Source organism: Suricata suricatta, chromosome 10, assembly GCF_006229205.1.
Source record: "Suricata suricatta isolate VVHF042 chromosome 10, meerkat_22Aug2017_6uvM2_HiC, whole genome shotgun sequence".
NCBI classification, from domain to species: domain Eukaryota; kingdom Metazoa; phylum Chordata; class Mammalia; order Carnivora; family Herpestidae; genus Suricata; species Suricata suricatta.
In genome coordinates, this window is record NC_043709.1 from 118,773,710 (window position 1) to 118,791,793 (window position 18,084).

At 39.3% G+C, this 18,084-nt stretch overlaps 1 long non-coding RNA gene across 2 annotated transcripts in view; it reads right to left on the reverse strand.

The window, feature by feature from the left end:
• Positions 1–18,084, reverse strand: part of LOC115305509 — a 69,316-nt gene that overhangs the window by 47,314 nt on the left and 3,918 nt on the right. For both annotated transcript variants that reach the window (XR_003914819.1, XR_003914818.1), the window contains exon 2: positions 17,786–17,845. This is a non-coding gene — a long non-coding RNA (uncharacterized LOC115305509). The remainder of the gene's footprint in view (positions 1–17,785; positions 17,846–18,084) is intronic.

Here is an 18,084-nt window from a genome sequence, read left to right on the forward strand (position 1 = left end):
CTAGCTGTATTGTCTTGGTTCAGTTAATTATCTAAGTCTCAGTTTTTCTAACAGTTAATAATAGTAATTATCATTAACTGATTTGTACAATGTGCTGGATTCAAAGCACTTTGAATGAGTTCATTCATTAATTACTTGTAACAACTCTACAGTTATGTATAGTAACTAATAGTTACTATATTGTAAGACTACTATTATTGCCATGCCCATTTCTTAGATGAGGAAACAGAGACACAGAGACATTAGGTAATCTGTCTGAGGTCCCACCTTACCTAGGGTGTGGAAGAGAGAGATCTGAACCCAAGTTGGCTGCCTTCTAGTGGCTTTGTTGGGCCATCTGTCAATATATTTCTCTAGGTTGTAAGATGAGAAAATGCTGGTCAGGCGTGTAGCCCAGTGTTTGGCACATAGTAAGTACATAAAACCATTACCTCTAACTGTTCTCCATACAAAACTCCTAGGGTTGATCAAGTCTCCACCATAAATGAGATTACTAAGTGTTCCATATTTGATGAATAACATGTGCTTCAAGCTCTTAGATATCCCCCAATTTTCCCCTAGAGAAAGTTCTGTTTCTCTTATTGGTAACGTCATTCTCTCCATCATCCAAACTTGAGTTTTAAAAACTATTTATGTATTTATTTTGAAAGAGAGAGAGAGAGAGAGAAAGCGAGTGCACATGAGAGCAGGAGAGGGGCAGAGAGAGAGGGAGAGAAAATCCCAAGCAGGGCTTGATCTCACAACTGCAAGATACATGAGTGGATACTGAGTCAGATTATTAACCCACTGAGCCACCTAGGCAGCCCCTGAATATATGTGGCCAATATTCATGTAACTGCCACACAGCTTAAGACAAAGGACAATACGAGGAATTTTGCACACCCCCTCCCTGTACGTATCCTTCTGTGGCTGCACCCCTATCCTGGAGGGTGATTGCTGGCTTGTAGGGATGCTCTTCAGAGTGGACAGATGGAAATACTGAAATCATCCCTGACCATCTCTCCACTATTCGAAGATGATCACTCACAAATCTTTTTCTTCCTGTTCATTTATCTTCCTTGAAAAATATCACTCCCTGTATTACTTTTCTGTTGCTGCTGTAGCAAATTACCATTAACTTAGTGACCTAAAGCAGCACAAATTTATTCTTTGATGATTCTGACAGTTCAGAAACCTGCAGTCAGTTTTCCTGGGCTAATGTGAAGGTGCCAGAGGGCTGATTCTTTCTTGAGACTCTGAAGGGAGAATCTGTTTTCGTGTCTTTTTAGCTTCTGGGGGCCCTCTGTACTGCTTGGTTTGTGGCTCCTTCCTCCATATTCCAATCTCTGCCTCCACTGTTATGTTACTTTCTCCTCTGACTCCTCACTTCTCCTTCATGTAAGGACCATTGTGATCACCCCAGATTCCCCTGGATGATCTAGGATACTCTCCTTCACCTCAAGACCCTTAATTTAATCACATCTGTAATGTCCCTTCATATAAGGTAACCTTCACAGGGTCCAAAGATTAGAACTTGGACATATTTGAGGAGTCATTATTCAGTTTAGCACACTCCCTTCCTTTTACTTCTATATTTTAAATCACCACTAGAGTTCAAAGTTAGATCATTATCCTATAGTTCTGATACATTGTAATTCCCTCCTAATTGGCCTGTCTGCCCACAGGTGAGGCAAAGGCAGTATTGAGAGAAAGAGACAGATCCCCTAGGCATCGGTTGATGGAGGTGCCAAAAGATACCGGAGAATGTTCATATTCCAATTTCATACTGAGTTACTAACTTTATATTTGTTGTGCATGGAATATCTAAAAGTGTTCCCAAGTTTTTCTCATGTATTTATTCATTTCTAGGCAAATCCGAGCCCCAGGTAGGGAGAGAGGCCTCAAAAGCATTGCATTGCCTTTGGACACCATTTATCCTCCAGTGTCAGCATCTCGCTTCAGCTGTTCTCCTCTATTAAAATCCTCCACTGCAATATCAAATCCACCCTTTTAAAATACAGGACACTGGCTTATTAAAAACTATAATAAAAAAGAACAAACTAGTCAATGGCTCCCAATTGCCTACAGTCACGATTCTCAAACTTATTAAAGTGGAAGAGGATCTGGGAGCCATGCTGCTCCAGGAATGTCATAAATGAAAACAATATGGACTCTGGCCCCAGATAGATGTGGGGTTAAATTCTGCCGCTCCACTTAGGAGCTATGTCCCCTTGGGCAGGACACATGTACTCTCTGAGCTTTTGGTTTCTCAAATCTGCAGCATTTATTGAGAGGATAAAATGAGATATTACAGGTAAAGCATTTAGCACAGCACCTGGCATTCAACAGGGGTTCAGAATCTTAACTGCTACCTCTTTTCCCCAAGGAAATAACACACTCTTTACCAAAAAGCATGAAATAATCATTGAAACTTGAATAATATTTGTAGCAGACTATGTGATTACATAATACAAAATATAAACTATGAGAACAAGTTCTCAAGAAAGAAAAGGCTATTACACTAAACCCAAAGAACAAATTCAACATTTGGGGTAAATGTTGAACCTTTGTCTTCTTTTCATAGGTTGACATTGGCAAACATTTGTTAGCGGATGAGCAGTAGCAGTGGGTACCAATATTTAAAGAAAGTATTTTGGATGGAAAAGTTGCACAAAGTTTGGGTGGGGGGGAGATCTCTACTCATTAAGTTGATTTTTAACAAATTGAGAGTCTGACATTATTCAGTTTAACCTCAGAACACCTCAGTACAAGTCACAAAATAAAAATATTCTTTGAGAGTGCGGTATGCAGAACATATCTGATGAAATCCAAATTGCTTATCCCGACCTTCAATATGCCCTCAACTTGGTTCCAAGTTGTCTTTTCCAAGTTTTCTCCCTGGAAACCCTCTGTCTTAGATTAGACTGAGGGCTCCTGGCTAATTGCCTTTCTGCCTATCATTCTGCCTGCTTCTCCCTTATTTCCAGGCCATGGTGACAAATGCAAATACCACAGCCACAGCCCAGGAGGAAATGAAGACCCAAAGTGACCAGGTCTTACAAATTTTTCAAGAGAAGCCAAAGCTCCGGAAATGTGATATAAAATTTCCCAATTTTTAAATATTTCTAGCTAAATTAAAAATGTTTAAAAGCTGGATGAGCCAAAGAAAACAGGCCTACAGTCTCGGCTGGATCCCTGGCCTCTAATAAGCAGTTCTGCTCTTTGCAAATGAGTAAGGTGTGGCTCAAGCATCTCTCTCCAGTGGTGAATGTCTGGAGAGATTCCCTGTTTCTGGGAGATAGTCTACTTCTGGAGCCGTCTGCTCTCTTTGCAGCTCTTCCTCTCTCCAGCACTCATTTATAGGTTGATCTAAACTGCTGAGTTATTTTTATTTAAGTTTTTGGAGGACAATGATCATATGTCCAAAAGGATTTTTGCCTTGTACTGTTTTTCTCAACTCAGAGCACACTGTATTTGGTGAATGAGCAAATTACTCATTCAGAGCTTCTTTTCCAAGTTCTGCTGACATAATGATCGTCATCTGTTTATCCAATAAATTCTATCTTGTCGTGTATTTTTACTGCCCCACACTTTGTGCTGCTCAGCAGGAAATCATCCAACATTTTTCCATCTATATCCCAAGTCACAGAAGACACAACTAACAAATATAGATGAAAATATATGAATTGAGACTCAAGGTTGCTCTACCCTTACATATGGGACCTAGAGAAAAGACTCTAGCATGTGGAATTGTCTGGGAAGATTTTTCTGAATTATCTGTTTATACGCTGCTTTCATCATCTTATTTAGGGTATTGACACTTCCTGTTACTGTAGGAAAAAAATATATAATCAATTATGATATCAAAAAGTCCTAAATTAAACCCATATTATTTATGCACCATGATGATGTATTGTTTGGATTTCATACACCATGACTGGCTTCCATTTGTGTGGGAAATTGAGAAATGTCTTTGTGTCAAAACACTGTTTCTGCCTTGATTCCTGCCCTTCCTTCCTTAACCATGTCCAATGTGTCTAAGTTTTTATTATGTCAGTGCATTATCGGTCCCAGGGGCTTTTGTCCATAGTTTAGATCTAAGTCATAAAACAAAGTGCTTCTGCTTTTATAACAACTGTGGGCTCTCTAAGCCAGGCCTGATTAGAGAACTTCAGCTTCATATAGTCCTACTTGCTCGGGGTTCTAATTCACTTCTGAAACCTCTGTTTACTCACCTATAACACGAGAACAAGGACGCTTGGGTGGCTCGGTCGGCTATGCATCCGACTTTGGCTCAGGTCATGATTTCAGCATTCATGAGCTCAAGTCCTGCATCAGGCTCACTGTTGTCAGGGTGGAACCTGCTTCAGATCCCTCTGTCTCCCTCTCTCTCTCCCCCTCCCCTGCTTGCATGCTGTCTTTCTCTTAAAAATTAATAAACCTTAAAAAAATAAATAAAGTAAAATGAGTCGGTAATACTTAAGTAGTGAAGGCATCATGAGTATTCAGAGACTTGTGTGGACAGCAAGCATGAAAACAATAGTAGCTATCATTTACCTTGCCTTCTCCTACACCTCCTTTCTACCCTTCAGAAACAAAAAGTCTTCTGAGTATGGCCACTCTTCTTTCAGAAAGATGTGGAATCTCTAGAAAGGCATTTTTATTTAGTTCCACATCCCATGTATAATTTCTCTCCATGGAGCAACTCCAAATGTTGTTAGATATTTCTTTCATCCATTTATTCACTCAGCAGACATTTGTTTCTCCTTTGAGTCATTTGTAGACTGAATAAAGGAGAGCTATGGTATAAATGGAGTCTACTCAACTCACAACATAGGTTAATTACATTTTGTGCACGGAAGCATGATTTACCCATTACAGGGATGATGTCAGAATAAGTTTATGTTTTTCTTGAAACTGGCAAACTTTAAGTTCAGGAAGGAAGAACAAATGGGAAACACTGTATGTGACCTAATTTAACCATGAGCTAACTATGAGCCAGCACTGTGGTCATGGAAAAAGGAAGTCAAAATTTTACTAACACATGAATCATATAATGTTTTACCTTAAGACAGATACATATGAGGTCTTAACATTCATTCATTCAAGAATGAATTGTGGGCATTGAGCACCTTCAATGAACTAAATGCTTGGGAAACATTCTTAATTAGTAATTCTAATATTGTGCCCAAGTTAAGCAGTGACTCCTCAAGAGAAAACAAGATGCAAAGGACATCTGGTCTTACCAAGAAAAACTATAGGAGAAAATAAAGGGATTTTAGAGTTCAGCCTTGAAAAGAAAAGGCTAGGGAATAAATAATACTTGACATCTAAATATAAAAGATTTCAATCAGAAAAGCAGTGCAAGATTTTTGATCATTACTCTCCAGTATAAATCATAAAATTAACCTAGAGATACAGAGATTTCTACTGACACCAAGGAAGACCTTTTGCAGGTCTTTTGCTAAAGCATGAGGAGTACTGAGGAATGTTCTATATTTTCTGTTCAGGAGATCTCTGAGGAGAAAACCATCAATCACTGTCAGAGAGAGTTTTTCAACATTGATCCACATTGAAAGTATGTGACATATAATTATAAGGTTGAAAGAAAACTTCAAAGAACCTTCTTATATTATCCCTCCCAGACAAATGGTTCAAAAGATTGCTGAAAATAGCTCTTCTCCCTTTACTTTGAACACTTCAGAGAGATAGTTTACTCCCTGCCCACTGATAATACATCATACGGTCTGTCTGTCTTTGTTTCTCGATGTGTACCTTAACATTATGAGCCAGAAGAATACAATTGACCTAACCAGTTCTGGGGGTCCACCAATTAAGGAATGCCTGAAGTGTTAAAAACCAAGTTGGAGGCCCTTTTTCAAGTCTGGTTGAGGCCAGCGATGTTCCATTTTCAGTACACCAATGGTAAAGATTATTTATGCCAGAGAAATACATTCCTTCCTTCACTTAATTAGAGTTGCCTCTAATTTCTTTTATTGGAAAAGGACTTGTCTAATTAAAGTTTCTACAGATTCTCATGTGTGAGAGGTACAGTCTAGGAGAGATGAATGGCCTGTAATTAAAAGTTAGGACCAGTCTGCTGGTGAGTTAGTTACAGTTGGAGCTTCTCCTGCAGCTCCCACAGTCGTATAATTCATCATTCAAGCTGGAACACTTTTGAAAGCGAATGGTTGAGGAGCTACTAATTATTATAGCAGGACAATAAGCATACACTGGAACTGTCCCAGAGAAGCTTAGATGTATGGTCACCCTACCAGTTACTAAATTTTACACACAGTAAAAATGATGGCAGGACCTCTTTAAGTTACACTAACAAAATGAACTCCTCTGCTTCATGATTTATAGACACCTAGTATCCCTACTTTGAAAATGTGTTGCTATAAAAACCAAGACCAATACCAATGGCCAAGGATAACTTTGACTTTTCCACCTATTACCAGAGAAAACACTCATGGACCAGAGCACTTCTCTTAAATTTTTCCTTATGCTTAAAGAAGCAGTGTGAAAAAAGAAACATGTAATTGCACTGCCAAGATTAGTGAATTATAACTTTGTGTACTCATCTCCTATCAGAACATTGTGGTTCCCAGCCTAACACAAACAGCAAACGCAGCTTTCCTCTGTGTACATCACGATGCTTTGTCCAGAGAGCTCTGAATCAGTAAAATAGCCTTCATCAAATCAGATGATATGCTTCATTTGCTTATTCCCAAAACAAATTTTCTGGGTGACCCTGGCACAAGATCCAGGTTAGTATCATTTTATTTCTAATATATACAAGATGCAAGGGGTCCGCAGTGAGCAGAGTTCAGCTGGGTGATGGGCCAGCGGGCAGAGGCTGGCTGTGTGCACTGGCAAAGGGTGAGGCCCCCAGGGTAGGGGGAGCCACCCATAGAGAGGAGTCCACACCCTCCTGCAGGCTTTTTCTCCATGAACTCCACCAGGTACTCATAGAAAAGATTAAGAAAGATCTAGGAAAGTCTGCAGAATGAGGGCAAGGGGGTCATGGTATCTGAGAAGTATAGAATGCTTTGTAAATGGAAAGAAATAGATTGCAGAGGACCACAGAAATGTCCAGAGATCTTCCCATTCCAGATGCTAAAGGCCCACTGTGGTGGGAGACTGAGACACTGCAGTGTTCCTTATGGCTCACGTTATAACGGGATGGGTGTCTTAAAATGAACCCAAAATATCCCAACTCAAACGACTCCTTTAGTGATTTTGAGACATACAGACATTGAAATCATTCTCCTCATTATTTCTTGACCACATAGTGATACCTACAACCATCTAAACTTTTTTCCAGCCCATAATTTGGCAAAGTGGATTATAAATTCTTTCCCCTACTTAAGCCACGAGAACTAGAAATCAGTCCAGACCCCACTGCTGTTACCATCATTACAGAATCTGGCAATTTTCCTTCCTTCTCTCCATGTCCTACTTGCCATTAAAATTCAAAGTGACACATTAGAAAGCGCAGAGGAAGCTGCCAGTAAGTCTTGGGAAGCAGGGTTCCAGAAAGAATAATTTCCCGTGGTATCTTTTCTTGCACTAACCGTGGCCCAGATAATGACTGAAGTGTTCATTCATCAAAATGAAATTATACTATCAAAGAAAAATACAATTATTTTGCCTTTTAATAAGCAGGACTTGCATTTTCTAACCAGGGAAATAGCTTTGGGAGTTAAATAACTCCCAAGATAATAAAGAACAAAGATTAAGGCAATTTTAAGTAATTGTGTCTATGATAAAATGGATGAAAATGTTCAGAGACTTGCATAATTTGTACACAGTTTCCTACAGCTTGCAGGCTGGAGTAAATTTTTACTAATTAATGGGGTAAGCTATTATTCAAAGAAACAAAACTTGATTATAATAACTGTCATTCATTAATTATGCAAAAGTCTTCAAACTGCCAAAGTGAAGAACCTTACTCAGGTAGTTAATAGTCGCTCATTTCGAATATTTGGGACATTTTTTCCAGTGGAGAAATGCTGCTTCACAGATGCTACAAAATGATAACGACCAAATGGGTTCATTGAGCCCTTCTGGAGTTTCCAGGGGTGTAATTTATCCTCTAAATTGACTGAACTCTGGATGAAATTATGATGATCCTAAACAGAAAAAAATGAAGAATGTTTTGCTTATAGGTCTCCCAACTGTTATTAAATTTGAAGTGCACGGCCTTTGGTATTTAAATAAATTAACTGACAGCTGTAAGAAATCGCTTATACAGTATTTCAGAAGGTGACTGATACTTACAAACAAACAAATCCTGAAAGACATAACAGCCGAGAAAGAAGAGGACATTTCCACACAATGTTTTTCAATTATTCCTTCTTCTTCTTGAAATACAGGCCCAAGGGAACTAGCCTCCTTTACCCTGACTAGTTCTATAGCTAAACAGACATCCCAACGAAAGGAAACTGCCATCCCTAATACACTTTACAGGACGAACAATATACTTCTTTGTGACCACATTACACACTGCCGTAATCTCCTCCAATCTGGTGCATTTGAGCCTGAAACCCACAGGAATCAATGTCACACAGCAGTGGGGGGTAAATGAAATAATTGTCCACCAGTTGTTTTATTAAAGATTGGGCAGCTGGAATAGTCTCCGAGCAGATGTATCTACAGCCCCCGGAGACTGCTGAAGAGGGAGGTAGCAAACGCTGACTTAAAGGAACACCCTTAGAGGAATACATTTCTTTCCCCACCAAAGCATCAATAATACATTTGGCTTTCCTCTAATGTGCAGGCGCCTGGGGAAAGCAAAAGCAAATAAAAATTCTCTGCAAATAATAAAATCCAAAGTGAGGTCAACACTTCCATCCTAGGCACGTTATTTCAGTTTGAACTCTCCTCTTTTTAATCATGGATAATTTTACCAAAAGCACAGTGGTCCTGCTTGTTCATGGAAGATGAATTCTGTGCTTTGTAGTTTGGTGATTGCATACTCCGTTGCTGGAGTGATTTGGATGCTAATGTTACTTTTTCTGTTATTTATTGTCAAAGGAGGAAAAGTAGTGTCATGTGTCCTTTACACTTTGTCATGATGAATAGGAAAAATGATAAATCAACACGTTAAAACTTTTCCCCATGTATAGTGATTGACAAGCAAGAATTAAGATGAATGGATACTAATTACACCTTGCTGGAAGGGAAAGGGTAGGGAGCAGCACTCCGTGTCCACAGCTAATGTATGAGCAACTCCCCAAACCCATCAGCATCCCTTAAATCAGTAAAATAACACAGTAATAATCAAAGATGTACCATATTGATGTGCCCTCAATGGTTTCAGATCCTCATAGAGGATCCAGAATTGCCCTCTTGATAACACTTTTCTTGCATTGGCCCCATGCAGTAAGTGACAGGAAGCACAAGTGTAATTGCCCAGGCCTTGATCCCTGTAATCCTCAAGGCCTGAACTCAAAAGTGAAGCCAGTTCTGAGGGCTTCCATTTTTTCCTCGTCCCCTTAACCACAGAGTATTTAGTCTATAAGAAGCCAGGCACTGTGGTAGACTGCTAAAGAGTATGAACTCTGGCCAGACTGCCTAGGATCCTTACAAACTCTATTACTAGGAAGCTGCATGATTTCCAGCAATGCTTTTACCTCCTCTAGGACTCAGTTTCCCCATATGAAAGTAGAAATAATAATTGTACTTGCCTCAGGAGGTTGTCAAGAGGATTAAATGAGTATGTCAAGATGGTGACAGTCAACTTTGTAAGTGTTTACTGAAACAGGTGGATAGAGGCCAGAGGCAAAGGCCCTCTCAAGGCCTATGATATCCCCTTTCAGAATATTGTGGTGTATTATACGGAACTGGGTCAGATGCAGAAAATGTTCAAGTCAGTCCAAGTTACAGAGTTTGACTTAATCATACTTTTTAAGGATATTTCTCAAGAGTGTAAAAGTCATCCAGTGCTTTGAGATTGTCTACCCAAGAGTTTTTTGACATGGTACCCCTCTTAAGCCATAGTTGTCCTGACATTTGGTATCCTAAGGTTTGCAGAATTTCCATCCATCAGTATCGACTTTCAGGGACCTGGTGGCAGGCATACAAATATGGCGGGGCCTTATTCAATACCTCCTTGAAGAGGCGCCAGGGTGGCTCAGTTGGATGAGCATCTGGCTTCGGCTCACGTCATGATCTCACGATTCTTGGGTTCGAGCCCTGTGTCTAGCTCAGAGCCTGGAGCCTGTCTTCAGATTCTGTGTCTCCCTCTCTTTCTGACCCTCCCCTGATCATGCTGTCTCTCTCTCTCTCTCTCTCTCTCTCTCTCTCTCAAAAATAAATAAAACATTTTAAAAAATACCTCCTTGAAGACAGGAAGTGTGCCATAATGGAAACCACAGGAATTTTGAATCACAATAAACCTGGGATATGGCCCATCCCTCAATGGCAGTTTGACTTTTGTCTCAGTTTTCTTACTTGTGAAACAAAAGGATTGGATGAAGTGGGTAAATCACAGCTTAAAGTTTCCTTATTATGAATGGTTATCTAAAGAAGTATTCTGTGAGCTATTTTCAACATTTCAAATAGCCTAATGGAAAACCTGCACTCACTCAAGATAACACTGTGGGGGTATATGGAAACATTCAGTTTTATTGTTTGGTTTCCTCTTTTTTTCCCTATTGGCAAGGATTTTATCACTTGGGTGCAGTGACACTGGTTGTCTTGTGCTGATGAGAAGTTCTGAGCAGCAATATATATGTCATTGGTAGTAAAAGATGGGAAAACAATGTAAAGATCACTAAAACAAATGGATTGTTTTCAGGCAAAAATCTTTCAAAATACGGAACTCCAAAGAAAAAGGGAAATAATAAAAAAGAATCCTTGGTGGTAGAAAGTTAATATTCTAAACTCTGTAAGTGCTTCAGAATTCCATGATAATATGTCTCTGATGATCTAGAATACAGAAAGTAAAATAAACTGAATTTAATTTGGATGAGAGAAAACAATGCAAGTCCTAATAAAGAAAGACAATTATGAGTAAAGGCTAGTTAGAAATGCACATGGGAAATTACAAAACATAAGGAAAATTTATCTTCTTCCACAAGGAGAAACTTAAGAAGTCATAATAAATTAGGACAATGCATTTCAAAGAATAACATATAAAATTATCATAGAATATTATCATGACACGGGTTACTAATATAAACTAATAATATAATATAATATATACAATATAAACTCTATATGCCAAGAAGAATCCATCCACCAGTGAATAAGAAAGAACCCATTTCTCAGGGCAAGTTCTCAGGGTCCATGGGGCCTGACTTTTCTGGCCTGAGTTCAGATCATCCATGGTGGGTAAGGAGAGATGAAAACATTGACAAAAATGAAAGAATGATGAAATATGCAAAACTTGTGTAAGGAGAGTAACAAATCCAGTTCTGATTTTCCATTTGAGGAAGCCACACTAACATTTGCCCCTAAGTATAACAAAACAGAGGAGACTCCAGAGAAAGAAAAGAATTGCAATTATACATTTAGGAGCCAGAGTAGTATCATGAGAGGGATTGTTCAAAGTGAGACATGGCCAGCAGCAGTAATGGACTAACTTTTCCAAGTAAAAATATGCTTGATATAATTGTTATAGCTAACGGATCAAATATAGCAAATGGATGGTCATGACATAAGGAAGAGTGTAGGTTAGGGAGTCTTATTCTTACAACATTTTCATTAACAGGTTGGATGATGTGGAGTGAAAAGCAGCTTTATTCATGTTTTTCAGCAAACATTTATTTTTTTAATTTTTAAAAAATTTATTATTGAGAAACAGAGAGAGAGAGACAGATCATGAGCATGGGAGGGACAGAGAGAGAGGGAGACACAGAATCGAAGCAGGGTTCAGGCTCTGAGCTGTCAGCACAGAGCCCCATGCAGGGATCGAACCCATGAGTGGTGAGATCATGACCTGAGCCAAAGTTGGATGTTCAACTGACTGAGCCACCCAGGGGCCCCTCAGCAAACATTTATTGATCCCGGGTTATGTATGTAGCAGGCTCTATTGGTGACTGTCGATTTCTTTATCTGTAGAGTGAGTGGAATGGACTAAATGACTCCTAACTGACTTCTAACTATGAATCTTTGTCTAAAATGTCAATTGATAGAGTCATTTCTTATCTTCTGTATCTCAGAACAGAATAGCAGTAGAGTGTAATGAATTTACCACCAGTATCTCTGACTGCAGAAATTTGTCAGAGAAGGAAAAAAAATATATAGAACACAAATATTAAGATGATTCAGTTAAATGATAGGAAGTATTTCTTGGAAGAGGACCAATGAAGAATTTGTCATGACACTATAGAATCAGATATTAAACATCCCTTTCATCACTTCTATGTGGTTTTAAAATGATCAATGATTGTAATTTGTAATGACATTAAATATTCTACATATGCCTAAAATACTGATTTGTAATTAACTTATCTTTATGTAGGAATATTTTATTGTTTTAAATGAATGCTTTTAGAAAATATCACATCATTTTGTTACTTTCTTTGGTGCCAGTACCATAGAGATACTCTGGACACGTTCACTGGTAAGGTTAGAACAAATCCACACAGAGAATTGTGGAAAGGGTACCAGACTCTACACCTAGCAACTTAGATTCTATTTTTGAGTCTGGCATGTGGTCTTAGACCCATTCTCTACACGCTCTATCTTCCTCACTGATAAAAATGAGGACATTGGACTAAATGAGGTCACAATTTTGAAGGGAGACTATACAAATCCCATCCAATTACTCAGTCCAGCTTAAAGGCCAGGATTTCCAGGTAAGGCTTAGTCCTTTCAATCAGCTCTGGAAGGGACTCTTTGTTATCTAGTGACCCTATGACTTAAATGGCAAGCTATCTGCAACGTTCAACAGGGCCTTTAGGCTAGGAAACTAGTGAAGGACACTCTTGTTTGTAAAAGGAAAGAATGGGAGAGGTACAGCAAGGATGGGACCCTGCCAACCAGGCAGTGTGAGACGATTCTGAGGTAGCAATGGGGGAAGTTTCTTGATTAGACTCTTATTTGTGAAAGGACCTGACTCATCTAATGCTTTCTGTGGCTCTGGCCTGCCCTCTGGGAAGATCTCCCCCTCCTCCCCAGTCCTTTATCCACCAGTGCCACAGCTGAAATTGGGATTTGGGACAAGGACCCAACAAAGGACTTGTAACATTCTAAGAATGCAAGTTTGAGATTTCAAGGGTGTTTGAAGCTCAATTTCTAGCTCAGACTTCTCACTTCTTGGCTATACAGTTTTCTAAAAATATACTAGACTTTTTCATCTATTTTTGAGTAGAAAAATTCCCAAATATCTTCCTAGAGGTAATATTCTTGATTTTTTTCCCTTTGTACCCCCAACCCCATGTTTCTCTCAACTTGATGACACCTGCTTAGGGGTCATCTGAAGTAATAGGTGAAACACCATTTGCTTAATCTGATGTTTGCTGAACACTGAGTCAAGGTCATCTGTGATGTCTTATTGACCTCTGTCACTCACTAAGGCTCTTAATAAATGTGGATCTTCTATTTGCAATACATGACTCCGAATTTGCCATAGAAGGGAAAGACAGTGAATAAATTGATTAGGAGTTTTGAAGGTCAGGTACACATCACTTATCACATTTCATTGACTAGAGCTCAATAACTAGAAAGGAGACAGAAATGGAATCTAGCTCAGGGTTGCCCAGCAGTTTCTGCAATGTTACAAATATTCTGTTTATGCCTGGTACAAAATGGTAGACATCCACCATGTGTGGCTCTGGAGCACTTGAAATCTGGCTAGTACCACTAAAGAATTGATTTTTAAATTTTACTTAATTACAAGTAATTTAAATTTAACTAGCCCCATGTGAGTCACAACCACCATTTATTGGCTTGCACACATTCTTATTTTCCCAAGAAGAAGAAATGAGTTTGGTGAGCAGTGAGCCAGGCTCTGCCCCAACTACGAGCACCCTTATTTGTGCTAGCAAGCCAGGGAAAAACATTTCTGGGGGCATGTCAAACATATTCTTTATATTGTCTTGCAAACTCTATTCGTATACAAAAGGTAGAAGTCATCTTCACCCTCTTAATTCAGATTTATGAACACAAACAGAGAACATACACTACTAATATTTATAGTGGATTGTTTTAAAAGCTATATGTAAGGAAATTATTCATGTTCTATCTATAGAAACGGAATTGAAGGGATTCCTGGGTGGCTCAGTCGGTTGAGCATCTGACTTAGGCTCAGGTCATGATCTCGCAGTGCATGAGTTCGAGTGAGTTTGAGTCCTGTGCTGACAGCTCAGAGCCTGAAGCCTGCTTCAGATTCTGTGTCTCCCTCTTTCTCTGCTCCTCCCCCATTCATGCTCTGTTTTTCTCTCTCAAAAATAAATAAATGCTAAAAATATTTTTTAAAAGAAATGGAATTGAAAATAAGTAAAGGGAATTTATACTGAACACATAAATTTCTGGCTTTGCCTTTTCCCTTGTTTCATGAATAAGGAACATGTTAATCTCCTCATTTTCAGTTCTGAATGAGCTACAGATAGGTTTCAGTCAGTTGAAGCTCTTTTATCTACAATATTTTGTGTAGGAGAATGTCGTGGGAAGGTTATTGGGCCAGTAAAGTGTCTTAGCTTTTCTCTAAAGAAAAGTAAATCCTCGTTGATTGAAATGCAAAGACTCAATAGCCAAGTGTGTAATAATAATTTGAGGTAAGAAATTAACTGCAGAAATAAATTTCTAGAATTTTCAACTGCCTCCCTAGAGAAAAATCCACTTATATTTTATTAGTCATAGTTTCTTTATAAAAAATGAAACACACCTCTTAATAAAGATAGACATCTTTTCAAGAAAATTTGGATTTTAATTTTTTTAATTTTCTATTATTTTTCTAAATCTATGCTGTTCTTTCATACAGAATTTGAGATCATATATTTCTTTTTGTCAAAAAAAAATGTTACACACTCAAAAAGAATAGAGGGGCACCTGTATGGATCAGTTGGTTGAGCAACTGACTCTTGATTTCAGCTCAGGCCATGATCTCACAATTCGTGAGATGGAGTTCCTAGTTAGGTTCTGTGCTGACAGCATGGAGCCTGCTTGGGATTCTCTCTTTCCCTCTCTCTGCCCCTCTCCTTCTCATGCATGGTCTCTCTCTCATAAATAAATAAATAAACTTTAAGAAAAAGTTATATGTGAGTTGGTAGTAACATAAGCTGAGTGGAATTGAAGCCTCTTAGAGCAAATAAGGAAACATGATAGATAGCAGTTCATGCAAGACACGTATACCCAGTTCCCCCCTTAAAGTTTAAGGTGCAACGCTTTAGTAAACCATTAATACTTTAGTTAGAAATACTTTTGCTCAATAAAACAATGATACAAATGACTGTCTTCATTTGCCACATTATCTTTCCCAGAATAGTTGGAGGCAATACTTTGGAAAAACAACACACAAAACTAATTCTAAGCAAAATTGGAAAATAAAACACCTACTTCCTTTCCTCAATCTCCTCTTTCATAGATTTTTTTCAATACCTTTGCATTCTCCTGCTTTAAACTAATTAAAACCTATTCACTTTAAAGTTGGGTGTGCTCATTTTATAATCATTTGAAATCCTCTGAGTTACAATGCTAGCTTGTCTACTAGCTATTTGTATTTTAGTTCAATTACCTGTTCCTGTATAGTGTGAAATTCTTCTCTAATGAAAGAATTCCTTGAAAGACTTAGTGGTCTTCTGGGGCTGCTAAAACCACACAAAATAGATACTCCACCTGTGGGCCCAACGCCTGTCCTATACAAGGTTAACGTCTCTTAGTAGATGCCTCAGGAAAGGGGGCAGCATCTGTGTTACCAATCTCCTCTCTGAGCATGAATGGACTGTAACTTAAAAACCTAAAATGTGAGGGGTGTTATTATTAGAGATGAGCTACAGAAAGCTACAAACATGGCTGTTTCTTTTTCTCGTAAGCATCATCTCCCAACCCACCTACAATGTGCAAATAAGTCTTGCATTTTCTTCCTTAAGTTCCTTCCATACTGGGATCAGAGCACCACGACTTTGAGCTTACACCACATCTTTTTCCCAGAAGCTTCTTGGAGGTTTTCATCAAACGAGTCCTCATGTCATTATCCTGTAGTGAATGAGGACAGCAGGGGCCCACGGGGTTTTTTTTAAAGACCAATTGTCTTTCAAGGTTATTTGTAAAATCACTTTTTCCCCCCTTAGTGTATCTGAAAACCTCCTGACAAAGCCTATCGCCATTCAGAATGTTTTTTTTTAAAAAGAAAATTACTTTAGTTATTTAACACTTTTAGTTATTTTAGTAATTTAGTTAATTGATGACCTTCGTTCAATTTGCATAGTCATTGAATTGTCATGCTGTCTCTCCATCACACACACACACACACACACACACACACACACACACACACACATCGATGCCTGGCACAGAAAGTAAGCCACAGGTCCAGACTGCAGGTAACTCACAAATAGTTACTTTTGCACTAATAAGCTTCACCCCTACGTTGCCACTGATGGGTTTGTTCCCAGGTTTCAGGAGGACTATATCATCCTTTCTTAGACGAGGGTTGCCATACAATTGATCATCCAAATACATACAGTTTTGAAAGTGAAAAGGCATACAATTCTCAGTTATGCCTAGACCATAGACTCATTCTCTTCTCTGAGACACCTTTACCATCCCTGACCTCCTGTTTGTACCCCATACGCACCTACGTAAATACTACTGGATATGCTGGTTTATGCACATCTACTCCTCCAGATTGTAAGTCTCTTGAACCGTAGCTTATAACCGCCCTCCCTCCAGCTGATGATGGTGCATGGCGGTAGATATGAGGACACTTGTCTTGGTGGATATGATAGCATGTATGCTCCCAACTTTGGGAAACCTGGCTTCCTGTACAAAAAGTATGGCAGCCTGAGCCCCAGGGACTGGGTGAGAACCATTCTCAAGGTCCAGGATCCAAACAATTCCTTCGACAAGACTCAGCTGCAGGCCAGAGGCACAGTTCCTGATGCTCTAGTGCTATCATTTAAAGTTCGCTATGTTCAAATCTCAGCACAAAAACTCATAATAAGGTCCCCAGATCAAATGCATACACAGAATTAGGACACCAAAACCTCAGCCTGACGATTTTTACTACAATTCATTTTTCCTCTTTCTCCACCACCCCATGAATCAAACTGAGCTCACACTAACAATAACCTAACATGCACTAATTCTAGCTCTCAACCTGCATAGTACCTACACTCACTTCCTGAAATTTCTGCCCCCACCACTTGCAGATATGACAGGAGTGTTTAATATGTGTTCATCAATAGTTCTTTTACATATTTTCCTTTTTTTGCCTGCTTATGAATGTCCCTACCGTTACAGTCACCAAGGTCAGGGCCCTGACATCGCCGCTTGTGGAAGGCTCCATGAAACAACCCCTACACCTGTGCAGCTGTAGGAAAACTGGCAGAACTAGCTGCACTTGGTACCATGAGGACTCTGGAGAACTCCCCCTGGCTTTCACATGTCAATGTCACTCCATTTCAAACAGTCCTGAGAAGCTCCTTACCTAGTAGGAACTTGAGGAGGTTGGCCGTTCCTGTTTTCTGATCCTGCCTAATGAACAGAAAAGCAGGGCTTCTAGGTGTCAGGATGTATGAGAATTTTTGGCTAAAAGAGACTGGAACAAGGGATTTTCTATACAGGAAAGATTTATGTCCCTCCCTCCACCATGTAGTGTGCAACAAAGCAGCAGGGCCAAATGGTGTCTCACCGAGTCTCTGGCATAGCAGCTCCCTGCTTCTAGGAGTTCAGATCATCTTTCAACAGTGATCTAGAAGTCAGATATGGAAAGATTAAGATGTCAGCTTGATTACTAACAAAAGCTAGGCTGAATCATACAGACTTATCCACCATAACAGGTCCTGCTGCTGTGCTATTGGCCCCACTAAACTTGGAGGGCAGACGTCCAACCAAAAGAAGGTTGGAAGAGGCTGGGTCAACCATGATCTACTTCATCTCTCAAGTTCAGGTAAATCACTCACCTCGAGAGAAATAGGATGTGAGGCAAGG